General features: G+C 46.4%; 1 protein-coding gene across 1 annotated transcript in view; it reads left to right on the top strand.

Annotated features, from left to right (window-relative positions):
- The first annotated feature begins 6,513 nt into the window (after positions 1 to 6,513).
- arhgap35a (Rho GTPase activating protein 35a) overlaps positions 6,514 to 17,339 on the top strand; it is a 71,858-nt gene continuing 61,032 nt past the window's right edge. The window contains 1 exon segment of the mRNA XM_080845117.1: positions 6,514 to 7,198. The gene's annotated coding sequence lies outside the window, so the exon portion shown is untranslated.

The raw sequence follows: 17,339 nt of genomic DNA, 5'->3' as shown, positions 1-17,339 counted from the left end.
TAAACCGTTTACATCGCGTCTGAACCGATAGAAACTCGCGAACGTGTTACAATTGCCTCATGTATAAGGGGTCTAGATGTGAACTGTTCGTTTTTCCGCCGATCGTCTGAGCATTTCGAGAGAGGTGGTTTACACCGATCGTTCAGCTCAGAAAAGGGCGTGTCAAATCAGGCTGATGTGCCATGCAGGAGGCGGTGACAGGAGGCTAGAAAGAAATGCCGACTCGAGCCTATTAATTCCGAAATTTCACCACATTGTAGGCTATATACTGTAACAACCCCAACACTTGCCTGCTTCCCTTGTAAATCAAAGTTTTCCGACTATTTTTCTTACCTTCTTTCTTAGCTGTTGATGTTACTGAGCTAGAAGTTTAACTTGTTCTGAACATCTCGCGCTGCCAATGCCCAATGTCAAAATATTCCACGAGTGGTAGGCTACAATGACTGGCTTTTTAAAAAATATAACTAATAGCCTAACGAAACAAAATAACCCAGGCAGTTTCATCTTCAAGACGTTAAGGCTTCTTCCAATACTGACAGCTGACTCATATCTTGCAGGCTTGCGGCGCTTTAAGGAGACGCGACATTTGAGGGATCGTCACTTAATTTAAACCTTTTTTGCTTCCGTTAGTGTGTGTGTGTGTGTGTGTGTGTGTGTGTGTGATAGAGACAGAGAGGACTCAGTAAAACATCGGAAAACACCGTGTCTCGTAAGCCTTAAGCTATCAATCACCCCCACAATGAAATATGCCATTACAGTCGCGACAAACTTCTTGGCATTGTGGTGCGCCCAAAACGCAAGCTATAAACGTAGCCATCCTAATGTAACCAAAATATACCTCTGCTGATATGCCTAACCTTCGTTCTATTTAGAATTTGTCTTAGCACTATGCAGGAATAAAATAGCATCTACAGTGTCAGGATTCAGGCGAGAGCGCCTGGCTTCTAACGCGCCCTGCTGCACCAAAGGAGCGCTCACTCGCAGCACTTGTTGCTGGAACGCATATAATTCGTTTTGCAAGGTGCTGTAGTCGTGGGAACGACTGGCCTTGTTTCTCCCAAAAGGAAAGTAGATTTTCCTCTGCTGATCCCGCGTCTATATGGAAGTTTGTAGAGAGATTGCGGGGGAGTAAAATGCTCCGCTGCCGATGTAGATTACATGTTTTTAACTTCGGGGTTAATTCCCTTTCCTTTACGCTGGCTAGTAAATAGGCAGACAGCCGGAAAGGTTAATAAACGAAATGAAATAGCTACACATTACACACGCTATGTTTTAATAAAACCCACGTTACTCACATTTAACACTGTTTGTTACAGCACATAAATTCAATTCAATTCAATTCAATTCAATTTTATTTGTATAGCGCCATAACAATACAATTGCCTCTCGGCGCTTAACAGAGCCCAGAGCCTGAACCCCCTTAGTGCATGCACAACGGCAACAGGGGCAAGAAAAAACTCCCTGTTAGGCAGGAAGAAACCTTGAGCAGAACCCACGGCACATAAGGGGGGACCCATCTGCTTGAGGTCGGCTGGGTGGAGACAGGAAGGTGGGACGGGGGGAAGGGGGGAAGGGGAAGGGTAGTGTGGCAGAAGGGGAAAGGAAGCAACAGGGGCAATACACAGCCAGCATTTGGTCACTGGACATATGTGTACGTACATCTGGTGGTAAATACATGATACAGACAAGACCAGATTACTGTGGCAATAGGGTTATTGTTACAGGGGTAGGGGATGTAGGGACAGAGAAACATTTCGGTGGAGGCAATAATGTATATTGTACATAAATGCTAGCATAGGGTATTGGGTAGAGTAGGTGTACGGCAATGCAGTGGGTGCGGTTGGCCGAGGGTTTCTCTAGGTAGACCAGGTAGAGAGACTACGTGCAGAGTGGTGGGGGTGGGGAGGGAAAGTTCCACATCCATCAGCGATTGGAACACGCCTGGCTCCGGGGAGGCAGTGGACCTTGCAGGGGCCGCTTGTTAAAGGGGGGGGTGTGGACATCTCGGACCATGGAGCTGCCGATGACCAGGGTGGGGGTCGTCACATCCAGCGGGAGAAGTCGTCAAGGGGATGATGACTGAGTTGAGGGCCCAGGATGGGGAGCAGGGCGGCGTGGGCGATGCTGGTGATGCTCTGGAGCCGGTCTGCAGGGGCGATTCGGGGCGGGCTGAGGAGGGGAGTGATCAGGCCCAGGAGGCTCCTCCTGATCCATCTAACAAACAGGAAATGACGAATCAGTCTGCAGGTCTGTCAGTCGGGAATCAGCACGAACAAACACACAGATGAATCATTTCACCAACCAGGGACATGTCACCTGTGTGTCGGTTTGCCTGTTGCATATTGCAATATTTAGATATGTTTAGTTTTTCTGGCATTGAACATTTTGTTTTTTGTTGTGATCTGTTTGCCGGGGCCGTACATGCATCCACTCGGCAAACAGGAAACACATTTGATGTTGCGGTACTAACATTGAACATTTTGTTTTTTGCTGTGATCTGTTTGCCGGGGCCGTACATGCATCCACTCGGCAAACAGGAAACACATTTGATGTTGCGGTACTAAATTACAAGTAGTAATTTAATTTGTTTTTTGTTGTGATCTGTTTGCCGGGGCCGTACATGCATCCACTCGGCAAACAGGAAACACATTTGATGTTGCGGTACTAAATTACAGGTAGTAATTTAATTTGTTTTTTGTTGTGATCTGTTTGCCGGGGCCGTACATGCATCCACTCGGCAAACAGGAAACACATATGATGTTGCGGTACTAAATTACAAGTAGTAGTTTAATTTGTTTTTTGTTGTGATCTGTTTGCCGGGGCCGTACATGCATCCACTCGGCAAACAGGAAACACATTTGATGTTGCGGTACTAAATGCAAGTAATATTTGAATTTGTGTTCGGATATGTCTGGGTGGCTGGTATAGCAGGTGATTGGTTTGTTGGCGCGGTTACTTTTGGCTATATGATGCACTAAAGAGGAATGTCTTAAGTCTTGATTTGAATATAGGCACGGTGTCTGCAGCTCTGATGGAGGCAGGGAGATTGTTCCAGAGGAGAGGGGCTTGGTAGCTAAATGCTCTCCCTCCTATTGTGGTCTTTGATATTCTTGGAATTACCAGGAGGCCTGCACTCTGGGAACGGAGCAGCCTTGGAGGGCAATAGGGGACGACTAATTCCTTGAGGTAGTTTGGAGCCAGATCGTTTAGGGCTTTATATGTTAGCAGGAGTACTTTGAAGTCGATTCTACTTTTAACGGGGAGCCAGTGCAAAGAAGCGAGTACCGGTGAGATGTGTTCATATTTTTTAGTTCTGGTGAGTGTACGAGCAGCAGCGTTCTGTATAAGTTGGAGGCTCTTTATTGTGTTGATGCTGCATCCGGACAGGAGAGCATTACAATAATCGAGGCGGGAAGTAATAAATGCGTGGATTAGTTTTTCTGCATCTTGGAGGGATAGGACCTTTCTAATTTTGGCAATATTGCGTAAATGAAAAAATGATGTCTTTGGGATCTGTTTTATGTGTGAGTCAAGTAGGAGGTCTTGGTTGATAGTTACACCAAGGTTTTTGATAAATGTTTGTCACTACATCCAAACTGCGTCACCGTTGTCCCTCCCTGTATCTGCTCCAGCCGCACCATTTTACTTGCAATGTGAATAATTTAATTTAAATATGCTTATTGGCATTTGTTGTACCTTAATCATTTTCTACAAACATGATATGCTATGTATGGTGTAGTAGACTGAGACTCTATTCACTACTGCACAAAAACTAGACACGTTTGCAAAACTAGACGTTTGCAATGAAGTAGGTAAAACAACTTTCGCCAATATCTCCGTAAGGGAGATGGGTTATGTGCTCAAATTTCCTGGGATCAAAGAAGACGTTAGTATTCATGTGCAAACAAAAAATCACGTCTCAGGATTGCTGCGCATGCAAGTTATTTCGGGTGTCTCAACTGTAACTAATACCACTGTCGTATAATTATGAGTTCAGTAAAAGACGGAGCAAACACAGTTTTCTACCGTTGTTGAAACACATCCACGCGTAGACTCGTTTTCTTTCCATCTGAGAGTGGTAATTCAAAGAAAATATTAAGAACTATATGCTGATAGAAAGAAGGGAACTTTAAGCCACTACACTGCCTGTGCACGATGCGGATCCACGTTGATGTTGTTAGTAAACAAACCAGGTGGGAGCACATCTCCGTGGTCTTTGCGCATGCCCCAATGTAAACGGATCACATTTTGCACATGTAAACACGTAACGACAAGAGCCGTTTCCCTTGAAAATGTTCACATCTACACGCGAATACGATACGATAAACTGATCTGATCACATTGGCACATGTATAAGGGGCTACTGACAACTATATTGCCAAAAGACACCAGTGAGCATGCTAGCAACACTAGCTTTGATCAGTGCCAACTGTGCTTTTGTTTCTGTTTTGCCAGTAAGTAGTAACCCTTACTCTAACCCTAGTTTTCAACAAAAAACTCCTTACTGCTGTTTTAATTCAAAAAATAATAATTACAAATACATATTCTGCTGTTATAGCCATGGGTTGCAAATGGACAAATAACAGGGTCAACTTTGCGTTACATCAGCAGCTGTTTCCACAGAGTCAGGACCCTTGGTTTGTTTGTGGTGCCAGAGATTAGGCTATCAACCGCAGAACATTGTCCAGACGGCTTGGACAACTTTTCTGCACATTTTCAGAGGTTAGGGGGAAGGGGTGGAGATGTTGGAGAGAGAGAGAGAGAGAGAGAGAGAGAGAGAGAGAAGAGGGTAGAGAGGGGGAGGGAGGTGGTGTCGGAGGGGTTGGAGAACTATGATTGTTGGGAGATTGCACAACTGCATGGGGGAAGAATGTGGTGACCCCTGGGACTTAGAAATATTTCAGCTGAACCCTGGAGGTAGCGAAGGGGTTCGGGGGAGGGGGGAGGGGGAGGGGAGGGGAGGATGGGGGGGGGGCGGGGGTACACTACTCAAGCCTGCATGGGTGTACCCTTCTCATACGTGCGTCCGTTCAAACCAGCAGCCACATATCCTCTTGGCTGTTGTGGTCTGATGAAAGTAAATGAACTGGTAAATAAGAAAAACTCAAGTGAACAGCTTTGCTGTGAGAAACCTATTCAGGAGAGTGTCTGTTTCAAGGCCTGTGTGTCATGGCCCTTTCCCCTAATAAACGGATCCTATTGCACATTGCTAAAGCAGCCTCTCACAGCCCCCTCTTGACCAGAACCGGGCCTAGTCTGGAGCGGACTTGGATCTGGTTACCTCTGCCATTCCACGGCTGTTGTTTTAAGGCCATGATTCATGGGTGAACTTGCAGACAGCCCTGCCCTATTTATGAGGAGGTAAGAGGAAGCCTGTAAAACAAGCGTAGATTAAAATCGAACTTTGACCCCTTTGTAATCATGTAATCAGGGTCACAGGAATACAACCATGACTCAAATGCCTCTGGGCGCTGCTGCAGGACCCCACTGGGCACGCTCTGGGCAGGGCCCGAACACTGGAATCTGAGCCTAAAGGAATCCAGCTGACCAGTCGTTACAATGCAGAGCCTCTGAATAGAGCTTGAGTGAAATATGGTGAACATGTATTACTGTGTTGCCCCGTTTGGACGAGCTGAAAACCAACATAACGTCCAAGCGCTCTCGGTTCAATCTTTCATGTTCTGTTTATGACATAAGGAGGCATGGATTTGTACAGAAAGACTCAACTCTCAAGGGTGTGAGCTTTCTATTTTGAAAGGGAGAGAGGACGACAAAAAGTCAGAGACAGAGAGAGAGAGAGAGATTTTTGTGTCAGTTCTGAAAAGAACTGACATCTGTTGAAGCGGTTACACAACAACCAGGTTATGGCATGGCAGCTTGCTAAACTGCATCGCTGGAATTTGTCTTTGTCTCTAGAATCACTAAGCTGTTCGCAGTAGCCTTCACCTCTTCCATGAGGCCATTGTTATAAAACCATATTTCAAGGGAATTCTTGGAGTGGAACTTGTTGTATCCAAATCATTTTGGAAATGTAGATATAGAAAGTAGGCTATTTCTATTATGTAAACTAGCTACTAAATACAATTAAAAAATAGCTAATTGATCATACAGACAGGAGGATAAAAACACTCATAAACAATGACACATGCATTCAAAATGTTTCTTGTTAATACTAGTCATTGGGCTACACAGTGAAAGTGGTATTGCTAATTTACAGGAAGACTTGATGACTATTATCCATGCTTTGTTAACAGAGTGTACAAGCAAGCTACATTTAAATATTTAAACATAAGATGTATGTTATGGTAATAAATGCAGTAGGTTTCATAAACCTGCGCAAACTTGATCGTTTGGATTAATGCGAGCTTGTGGTGTATGTGTTACCGTGTAGGCCGATCCTAGCTAGTCTGTGCATTTTCGCAGTTTTTGCAGTGGTGTCCATGCGCCACTGGGCGAGACTGCGCTGTGGTTGAGAAGCGTTCCCATTCTCCCAGCAGAGAGGGAGGAGAGACTACGAACGGGAGAAAGGCCGCCATTACTGGGAAGCTGGAAAAAATACATTTACACTCTCTCATAGACACATACATACGCGCACACTCGTACACGCACATGGTTTTGCAAACGGCTTGACCGAGGGAGTGAAATTATCATACGGAACTGTCGGGAGGAGTTGCATTGTCGAGCCATATGCTGTGAAAGCAACTTAAACGTGGCTCGGAACAGGCATGTCCAAAGTGTTTTTGGACGCAACAAAGGAAATAATAATTGGTCAAAAAACAACGTGGTGAGCCCAAAGGAAGACGCCGCGACACAAACCTCTGTTTTTTGTTCCTTCTACGCCCCCTCCTTTCAAACAAGAAAATCCAGTGGACCACATACCGACATCTAGGATTGTTTTTTCGCCGGTCGAAGCCCTATTTCTCCCTTTTAGCATTGGACTGGAAGAGAGCAAGAGCCAAGAAACTGGGGAACAAACTTTACGCGTCTGAAATGGAAGCATAATTAGGAAAGCAACGCTGTTTACGCACTGACGAAAGAAGGGAACTAACTAAGCCATTGTATTTATATTCGTGGGACTCCTATATTTTGGCTTTATTTTGTTTTACCGAGCCGGCCCGGGGTTTGCTACTTCGGCATCGGAGACCAACAGAGAACGAGAGGCAGAGAGTAAACCGGAGTGAGCGAGAGGAATGCTATGGTACGTACCAGTCTTATTTTTTATTTCGGATGTCCGTGTTTCTCACCAAAAGAACACTTGTGTTTGTAGGGTTTATATTGAACCACCACCGATATTGTATTGCTGCCAGAGCTTACATGTGTTCTCAAACGATCGGTTGGAGGGAGAGGAGTTGGTGTGATAAAAAGTGAATCTGGTTCAGTTATGAGAAATGTGCAGTGTAAAAATAAAAACACCCTGGTCTGGACAATCGAGTGCTGAAGTTTAGGGAATTGGTCTCATTGGGTCTGCAATTCCATGGCGTGGACTTTAAGCTACTTGGGCCCAACCCAGCCTACTTGGATGTTTTTATTTCTTTAGCCCTTGTGTCGCCTCGAGCAGTTCCTCCCTCGCTGAAATTCGTTGACCAGGTCCGTGGGTCTTGAAAGCCTGAAAACAGAATAGTTTAGCTGTCATATATGAGTGGACTAAAGATTAGCATAAGTCTTCTCTTTTTCACTAGTTGGTCTAGACTCTAGACGAATAAATGCAGTAAAACTTCCGATTTTACTTTTGCTGAGTAACATTGGGTGTTTTCATCGACTGCTTATTAACATGATGAAATCCTAAGAAGTGAAATTGTTTAAATCAATGTCAGTGTCTTCTCTTAAAGAAACAACAGTCAAACGTGTGATTTAGATGGGTTGCATTGCATCACCCATGAGTGTATTGACGTTTCCCCCGTTCCGAGAAAAACGCCGAGGCGTGTGGTCAAGGCCTCTGTTCAGATTTGGAGAAATACAAAATGTGGGAAGGCCTTGCAACCCGACCCTATAGCCCACCAGGACCCGACGATGAGATCTGCTTTGGATCGGGCGTTTTTCCTTCCATTATTTTCTTTAACTTGTGAGTGTCTAAACATGTCTTGGCTGGGTGCTTACTAAACGCATGTTTTTTATATCTTATATTTTTCATGAAAGGCTTGGTTCTGCACAATCTTCCCATGCGATTATTCCGCTGGAGTCTTTTTTTTTAACGTGATCGTCTTCCGACCTTATGTAGCAGAATGGGTGAAAATACCACCTTAGACACACATCTTACACACATGTGGCGAAAGACAATAGAGCTTGATGAGCGAGATGGACCGGTGTGTGAGTGTCACACTGGGTGATATCATGTATCTCTGTGTGTGAAACAGTTTCTTGGCCCTATCCCGTTCACTGCTGTGCTTACATTCTAAGGCAGTTTTGTTCACGTTTTTAGTTGTCAGCTGCGGTTCGGCCAATAACGTCTTAACAGTGCTGTGTTTGTGGTTTAATTGTGATAAATAGTCAAGTAGCATTCTCGTGTAATTTCACCAAAACATAAACCACAGATTGCTATCAGGTGCCTTGACATGATGACTGCAAATCATTCTCTGCTTCTTACTGACCTATTAGGCGAGCCTGTGATGAGAGGGTGGCAAACTGATTATAAAAGCCACTTTGGTCAAACTAACGACATTCGGCCCTACCCTATTACCGGAAAATGTGAAGAGCTGGAGCGCGTTCCTGTCTCTTTCCGTTCATTGAATAACCCTGGCCGCAACACTAGTCATGAGCACCGGGCATGTCGTTGGAGATGGTTGACATTCTTTTTTTCTTTTCTAACTGCTTCACTTAACTTGATGGAACGTGGTTGCTCTCACGATATTAAGCAAGCAACCCAGTATCTTATAGCCTACCCCTAAACGCCAGCTGTCTTTGGATACGGTGTATAACAACATTCGCTGAAGTAGTTTCACCAGAACAACCCCAGTTTATTGATGTGGCAACATTCTAGGGAACTAACCACGCGTGTCATGTTGACCCAGGTTTACAGAGCCTGATGTGTCTGGGATTTTCCCGAGATTGTCTCTTAAAAGAGTTAAATTCGTGAACGTTCACTACTGTATCGTCATCTTTTTCTTTTTGGTACTTTTATGACTTTCATATCAGTAATGTAAGCATATTGTATGTGTGTTGTGCTGTGTGTGTTAAGTTAAAGTCAAAGCCAGAAACACAATATATCTAAAGGTTCAGCTTGTGAAAACCAAATTTGAACGGAATTCATATCATTGGGTTATTTCTTACTGACATCTCTACTTCGAGTCTAATTAGAGGTATCCAACACAGTGTGACATTTATTTGTACCTCTGTTATAGTGTGTTTTGCTTGGAAACAGATTAGTGTCACTGGGAGTAGCCTGACAAAAACGTCTGCATTTGGGGCTGGGGGCATGGTGAGGGGGGACTCAGGCCCGCGCGATCGAGGAATTTGGTGGCTGGAGTTAATCGAGTTGAAATAAGCCCACGTTCCTTTGCTAGGGGTCACCCAGTCAAAAGTTTATCAAATCAGAAGCAAATTCTAAGCAGGGTGGAATGTCTGCCCTGTTTAACTATGCTGTTGCTGCTCATTGCCTCTAGATTACATACATGCTAATGATTAACTTCAGAGTTATGACTCTGATTTACATTTAGTCATATGTTCAGCAACCAGTCTCCTGTCCTGTGTGTGTGTGTGTGTGTGTGTGTGTGTGTGTCTGTGTGTCTGTGTGTCTGTGTGTGTGTATATGTTTTGGGTGTATACAAATGACCACACCTTGTTTGAACTCACAACTCAACAACACAACTCCCTGCCTGTCAGGAGCTGTACAGTGACTTCTGTCATTCGACATTATGAAACCCGTCAAAGAAAAACTCACCAAGCATTCCCAAGGTGAGTGCCCACTCATGGCACTCTTTTTTTGGCCCTGTAGGGACACCGTAGGAAAAAAAATGAGAAACCACAGGCTCAGTCAAAAGCCGGTGTATGTTTTTACTGACTGTTGGCGGAGGTATAGTTCCTCTCTGTAAGAAGGCTTGCTCATGGTCGCTGTTAGAAGCTGTACACTAATGGATATAACCCCGGTGTGGCCCAGACCTGCCACATCTGGCCCAGACCAGTGCCAGATCTGGGCCAGACCAGGGCCAAATTCATGCCCAAGCCAGAAGCTGTCAGGCACCTCCTCGACACGTCACTGGGACCTGGAGCCCCATGTAACATCTCTTATTCCACCCCCCCAGGCAACTCCTCCCTGCTGGCCGTCTCAGAAATGTAATTTCCCCATAAGAAGCCCTCTCCCTGTCCCGTCCCCACCCCCACCCCCGACCCTGTTCTGTGCAGGCGGCGGCGCTGGTGCAGGCCCCCTCGGGGTGACCTCTCCCCGATAGCAGCTTCATCTGGCCCAGAGTCGGCTGGGGTCTGTGCCGGTGCCGCCAGCCCCCGGGCTGTAAACACCAAGAATGCCGAAAGAGTTTCACCCTCTCCCAACTAACTGTGAGGCTGTCAAGCACTAACAATAACAGATCTCTCTCTCTCTCTCTCTCTCTCTATCTCTCTCTTTCTGTCTCTTGCTTTTTCTCCATCTCCCCCTCTCTTCTCTCTCTCTCTCTCTCTTGCTTTTTCTCCCCCTATCCCCTCTCTTTCTCTCTCTTGCTTTCTCTCCATCTCCCCCCTCTCTCTCTCTCTCTCTCTCTCTCTCTCTCTCTCTCTCTCTCTCTCTCTCTCTCTTGCTTTTACTCCATCTCACCTCTCTCTCTCTCTCTCTCTGGCTTTTTTTCCAACTCTCTCCCTTTCGCCCCTCCCCCTCTCCTTTCCCCCTGGCCCCAACCCGTCCACATCAGATGTATAGCGTGCATGGAGAGTTTGGAGGTTGTGCACTCTCTCTCAGCCAGGTGGACAGGAGGAGTCTAGCAAAGTCAGTCAGGTTGTTATGGTGACAAATCTGTTGGTTTTCCTGCCTCTGAGAGTCCGTAGGAGAATGCAGGTATGTACCAGGGATGGTGAGCGAGCGGGTGATTTTAGGGTGGAGGGGTTGAAACAGGAGAGAGAGAGAACGAGAGAGAGAGAGAGTGAACGAGATAGATAGAGAGAAAGAGAATGTTTCTCTGATTGTAATCAGTGTCAGGAGGTGTGGCCTCTTCCTCTGAGATGCAGGCAGGGACAGCGAGAGCAGGTAGCATGGCCTGATAAAATCATCCCATGTGGGTGTGACTGTGACTGCGTGCACATGTGTGTTTTGCAGATGAAATTCCTCTTGTTTTCTTGGTGGGGTCCAAGCTATTGTGAGCGCAGTTTCATTTCCATCAGGTTAGCATATAATAGCTTGGTCTGGTCTGGTCAGGGTCTGCTCTGGTTATGGTCTGGTCTGGTCAGGGTCTGGTCTGGTCTGGTCTGGTCTGGTCTGGTCTGGTCTGGTCTGGTCTGGTCTGGTCTGGTCTGGTCTGGTCTGGTTAGGGTTAGTCCCAAATCAAGAAAGGATCTACTCAATAATCAGTAGTCATAAGGTGATGCTCCACCTTGCTACACACACACACACACACACACACACACACACACACACACACACACACACACACACACACACACACACACGTACCAACAACACACAAACATGCACAAACTCATGTACGAACATACACACACAAACAAACTCCCCCCCCCCCCCCCCCAACCACACACACACGCCCATATAAACACGTGTTTACACTAGCTCGTACAAACATAATACACATACACACACACACACACACACACACGTACACATACACACACGCCCACAGACTACTCAGGCTTGCTCCTCTCATCACATGCTGGCTGTGTCCCTGCAGATGGGCGGTTGATTGGCTGGTTGGTTGTTTACCTCTGCTCTTGTGCTCCTGTTGGAGATGTGTGTTGATAAGAACCGGCGCTGTCTGGTCATGCCGTGGCAGGAAGCACAACCGGCAACCTAATGGACTTCCATTTGTACCGGCACCGGGAGTGCGGTGGTGGCGGCAGAAGTAGCCGTCATTCTGCTGATGAACCTGAGCGCTCGAGGCGGCTAAAGTGAATCATGTCTGCCGTCTCGCTACCCCCCCCTCTATTCGGGGTCAATTTGCTTCAATAAGAGCTCGGACCTTTCAGACGGCACGAATCGAAAGCTGCCACCTGCTGCCGACTGCCTTTGATTAGTGCCCAAACACACTTCCTGGTGGGTCCTTTATCAGATGTGTGTGTGTGTGTGTGTTGGTGTGTGTGTGTCTTTACCATGTGTCCTGAGGCCACTCGAGTAGGCCCTGATCTCCGAGAGATGCGTGTCTTGTGTCGAGAATGAGAAGAGTGACATGCTGTTTTATTTGTGTGTGTTTTGCAGATGAAATTCCTCTTGTTTTCTTGGTGTGGTCCAAGTAATTGTGAGAGCAGTTTCATTTCCATCAGGTTAGCATATAATGGTCTGGTCAGGGTCTGGTCTGGTCTGGTCTGGCAGCATGCTAACATGCTAACATGCTGTTTTATTTCCCCCTGATGGTCAGAGTTGTTTTGAGGCAGACTTTTTGTTCTCCTTACTCCTCATCAAAGCTCTGTGACCTGATGGCAGTCTTCTCGTGGCAGACGAGTTCGCACCTCTCTTGTTTTAGATGATCTCATGCCAGCCTGGCCTGGAGTGAGATGGCGAGCTGGTCCGTCTTATTTTTTTGAAGTAATATCGAGCCACCACATCAGGCCGAGTTCAACAGAGGGTTTGTGTCTACTACAGTGTCATTTTGATGTAGGAAGAATCGAAATCTCTCGGTGGAGGGAGAGGGCAAGGAGACACTCTTGAAAAGACGGTCTCTCGGATTTACACATCAAAGCCTCGTCTCTTCTTATTTATTTTTTTCCTTCTAAGAATGAGTAACAGAACCTCAAGTAACAGTACCTCAGGTCTGTGTCGTGACTCTGCATGTTTATATCCTTCATCCTTCTGTTCAATCAGAGGAAGACTTGGCACTTCTTTCCCTTCCTCCACTTGCTCCCGCCTAAACACACACACACACACACACACACACACACACAGACACACACACACACCCACGCACACACAGACAGACATCCGCACGTCAAATGACCTTACTCCAGCAATGCCACGGGCGGCGTCATGTACTATCTGGCTGTGCAATGTACAACTTAATTGGTTTTGTTTCTCGGGGAAAGGGACAGGAGTTTGATTTGAATGAAAAAGGCTGCGTTGGGTTTGATAAAGCCAGGAGCTAATTATGGAAGCTTATGAATCCGTAGGCCCAGATTATGGGTCCAGCTGAACTGAATGGAAGCCTTGTTCTGAGGCCGGATTACAAGGGGAGGAACAAGTGCATTTTGTAATGACTATCTGAATTTCTATTAGGAAATGTGCTGGGGGTGTGTGTGTGTGTGTGTGTGTGTGTGTGTGTGTGTGTGTGTGTGTGTGTGTGTGTGATTTAGCCCCTGATGCTCTTGCCCATCTGCTGATGGCTACAGGTCTATGGATGTGGGTGGGACATTTCCCACACATGCACACACTCCCTCCCTCTCTCTCCCACACATACACACGCGCACACACTCACACTCACTCTCTCTCTCTCCCACACATACATACATACACACACAAACAACTCTCTTTCCCCTCTCTCTGTCCCCCACACAGGCACACACACTCTCTCTATCCCAACGTCTTTTCGGTCACTCTGTTTGTCTCTTTGTTCAGTATATGACTGTCATTTTCTTCTTTCTTTTTCTCCATTCTTTTCTTCTTCCTCTCCATCTTTTCTCTCACACTCTCTTCACTACCTTCTTCTCTTACTCCTTTTTTTTTGCTTTTTTTGTTTAGCTTTTTTCGTCCTTCCCTCGGTTTTTTGTCTCTCTGTCTATGAGGAAGTCTGAACGTGGATTTGGATGCGGGGGGCGGTGTGGTATTTGTTTACGATGCAGTTGGAAGACCAAAACCACTGTCATGGCTGGTTTAATCTAGTCAATATCATGTTGCACGTATATCACAGATACCTTTACTCACAAAACCGTTTCAGAATACCATCCCAGGTTAATTCAATTCAATTCAGTTCCATTCAAATGAGTTGTATTGGCATGACAATTGTTTTGCATTGCCAAAGCATAACATTTAAGCACAAGGTTAACATATAAAATATTAAGATTAGGCAAAAGTTAATAATATGAATTAATAATATTAATATATTAATTCTATCCCTGTCTGTTTGTCTCTGTCCTCTTATTCTCATTCTTCCCTCTTTCTTTCACTCTGTCTCTCCTGCACTCTGTCTCTCTATCCCCCCATCCCTCTCCCTCCCTCCCTCCCTCCCTCCCTGTCTGCCTCCATCCTCCCCTGGCGGAGGTGCACTGAGACACACTGAGCTCTCGGAACATTCATCTGAAAGAGATCTGCGTCGCCCAGAGAGCGAGGCTTCAATCAATATGAAACTGGATCCGCGGTCTGTTAATGCACACGGCCGACTCCCTGAAAAGACGAGGCTTTTATCAAATGAGAACTGGCGTACGCCTTCCACGGGAAACTAGCTACAACTGCGCAGAGGTCCGACGGGGGAGGGGATGATTATTGGTGTGTGTGTGTGTCTGCGTGTGTGTGTGTGTGTGTGAGTGTGAGATCTCACCATTCTGAGGGCTATGGGGGTTTTCATCTTTTGTTGGCAGCTATTGAATCCCCCCCCTACTCTTCACCATCTCCCCGTCTGAACAATGGAGGTCCATGTCGGTCAGGCTGAATAGTGGCCATGGAGATGGAAGTCCCAGGATGTGTAAGGGTTCCGCAGATGTGACCTTCGACCTTTGTTGGGTCATGCGGCTCAGCTTCCAAACTGATAGGAAAGGGAGGTCCAGACCGACAGTGCTAAAGTTAGCCTAGCATGTTCCAAAACAGATGGGAAAGACAGACCCAGAAAGACAGACAGACAGACAGACAGACAGACAGACCCAGACAGATGGACAGTGCTAAAGTTAGCGTAGCCTGCTCTCAAACAGTTAGGAAAGAGAGTGGTGATGCAGCATAATGCTGGCGTCAGTGAGCTGAAAGTGTGTATGTGTGTCTGTATCCCATCCTCCAGCCCAGCCTCTCTCTCTAGATCACTCTGTCTCCCTCTCTACATTTCTCCCTCCCTCTCTTGTTCTCTCCCTCCCTCTCTTGTTCTCTCCCTCCCTCTCTTGTTCTCTCCCTCCCTCTCTAGATCTCTCCCTCCCTCTCTAGATCTCTCCCTCCCTCTCTAGTTATCTCCCTCCCTCTCTAGATCTCTTTCTCCCTCTCTACATCTCTGTCTCCAGCTCTAGATTTCTTTCTCCCTCTAGATCTCTCTCTCTCTCTCTCCCTCTCTAGATCTTTTTTCTACATCTCTTCCTCCCCCTCTAGATCTCTCCCACTCTAGATCTCTCCCTCCCTCTCTAGTTCTGTCTCCCTCTCCAGGTCTCTGTCTCCCTGTGTGCCTTTCCCCCTTCCTTCCATGCTCTAGTTGCTGTCAGTCATTTTGTGTGTGTGTGTGTGTGTGTGTCTTTTCTAGTTGCTGTCTGTCATTGTGTGTGTGAGTGTGTGTGTGTTTTCTAGTTGTTGCTGTCATTTAGTTTTGGTGTTCCTGCTGGAATCCCCCGTTTCAAAGCTGTCCAGCTTCCTGTGGGATGTTATACAGAGACCCCCTTCTGTGTCTGCGTGTGTGTGTATGTATACGCAGCGCTGTGTGTGTGTGTATACACAGCAGTGTGTGTGTGTGTGTGTGTGTGTGTGTGCGTGCGTTTACACAGCGCTAGACAGCCTAACCAGTGCTCATATGTGGTGCAGGCTGTAAACATGTCTCACTCCAAACATGGGTACCTTCCCAAAAACAAACTCTGCTGGATTAATCCCAGTGAATTACCGGGTATAATCCATAACACTCTGAGCGATTGACACTTCTGTCACCCATCAATGTAATCCCCACCATTACTTCATAATGACATTCCTATGAGAGAAAGAGAAAAGAGAGAGGGAGAAAGAGATTGGGCAAAGAGACCGAGAGAGAGGTAAAGAGAGGTAGAGAAAGATAGATGCATCCACAGAGTTTAATTAGATGTGGCAGGTTTAATCACAAAAGAGACGAGCAGTCAAGGGAGAGAGGAGAGGAGAGGAGAGGAGAGGGGGAAGGGATAGGCCACGCTCCTGAAATACACTCATCTGATGGAAGGTTTCAAACATGTCACTTTTCCTTCTTCACCGCAGCACCCTCACTCACCTCCTGTGTCAGAAGGCATTTCTGCTCCTTTGGCGCGTGTGTGTGTGTGTGTGTGTGTGTGTGTGTGTGTGTGTGTGTGTGTGTGTGTGTGTGTGTGTGTGTGTGTGTGTGTGTGTGTGTGTGTGTGTGTGTGTGTGTGTGTGTGTGGTGTGTGTGTCGGAAGACAGTTCTGCTCCTGGATGGCAGTTTGCAGGGATATGTTGAGTGCCCTGTGTGTGTGTGTGCCTCTCAAATGAAAGAAAGAAATACACCACAAACAGACAGACATTCTCACTCTCTGACGGGCTCTCTCTCTCTCTCTCTTTCACACACACACATATACACACACCAAATCCCTTTCTGTGTCCATGTAGTCTTGTACAGCATTCAGGCCTCTTCCCCATGTGCCCACACGGTCTCCAAATCAGGATATCCATGCAGTTCCCTAAATTGGATCCCATTTTACACAATGCTAAGCAACATGTTGTGTGTGTGTGTGTGTGTGTGTGTGTGTGTGTGTGTGTGTGTAAGAGAGATGGTGTGTGTGCAGCAGTTGGACCCAGCCCTGAAAAATGGGCTCAAATCCACACTGAACCCCTGAAGGCACCGAGCATGACTGCTGTGCAACCCTGGACACACACACACACACACACACACACAAAAACACACACACACACACAAAAACACACGCACACAAAAACACACGCAGGCACACAAAAAAACACTCACGTACACAAAAACACACACACGCACACAAAAAAACACACACAAGAACACACACGCACACAAAAACACACACACGTACACAAAAACATACACACACACACACACACACACACACACAAACCCACTGCCCTCTCTCAAACCGTGTGTCTACTTTATTTATCCGTCTGTTTATTTATCAGACACGGCAGTCTCAGCCGACCAGAGAGACGGCAGGCGTCCAGGCAGCTGGATGACAAGCTCTTCTTATCTCACCGGCTGCTCTGGAGAACTGATGAGGTGTTACAGTGCTTCCTTAGGTGTGTGTGGGTGGGTGTGTGACGGATCAGTGACCTTAGGTCAGGTTGTGCAGAGTCATCCCAGTATCATTTAGCTAATCACAGCAACTATGTCCAGGAGTCACCAGACTGATAGTGC

The sequence above is a fragment of the Sprattus sprattus genome (genome assembly GCF_963457725.1).
Source record: "Sprattus sprattus genome assembly, chromosome: 9".
Lineage (NCBI taxonomy): Eukaryota > Metazoa > Chordata > Actinopteri > Clupeiformes > Clupeidae > Sprattus > Sprattus sprattus.
Note: the sequence above shows the minus strand (reverse complement) of the source record. Positions and strands in the feature narration are given on the sequence as shown.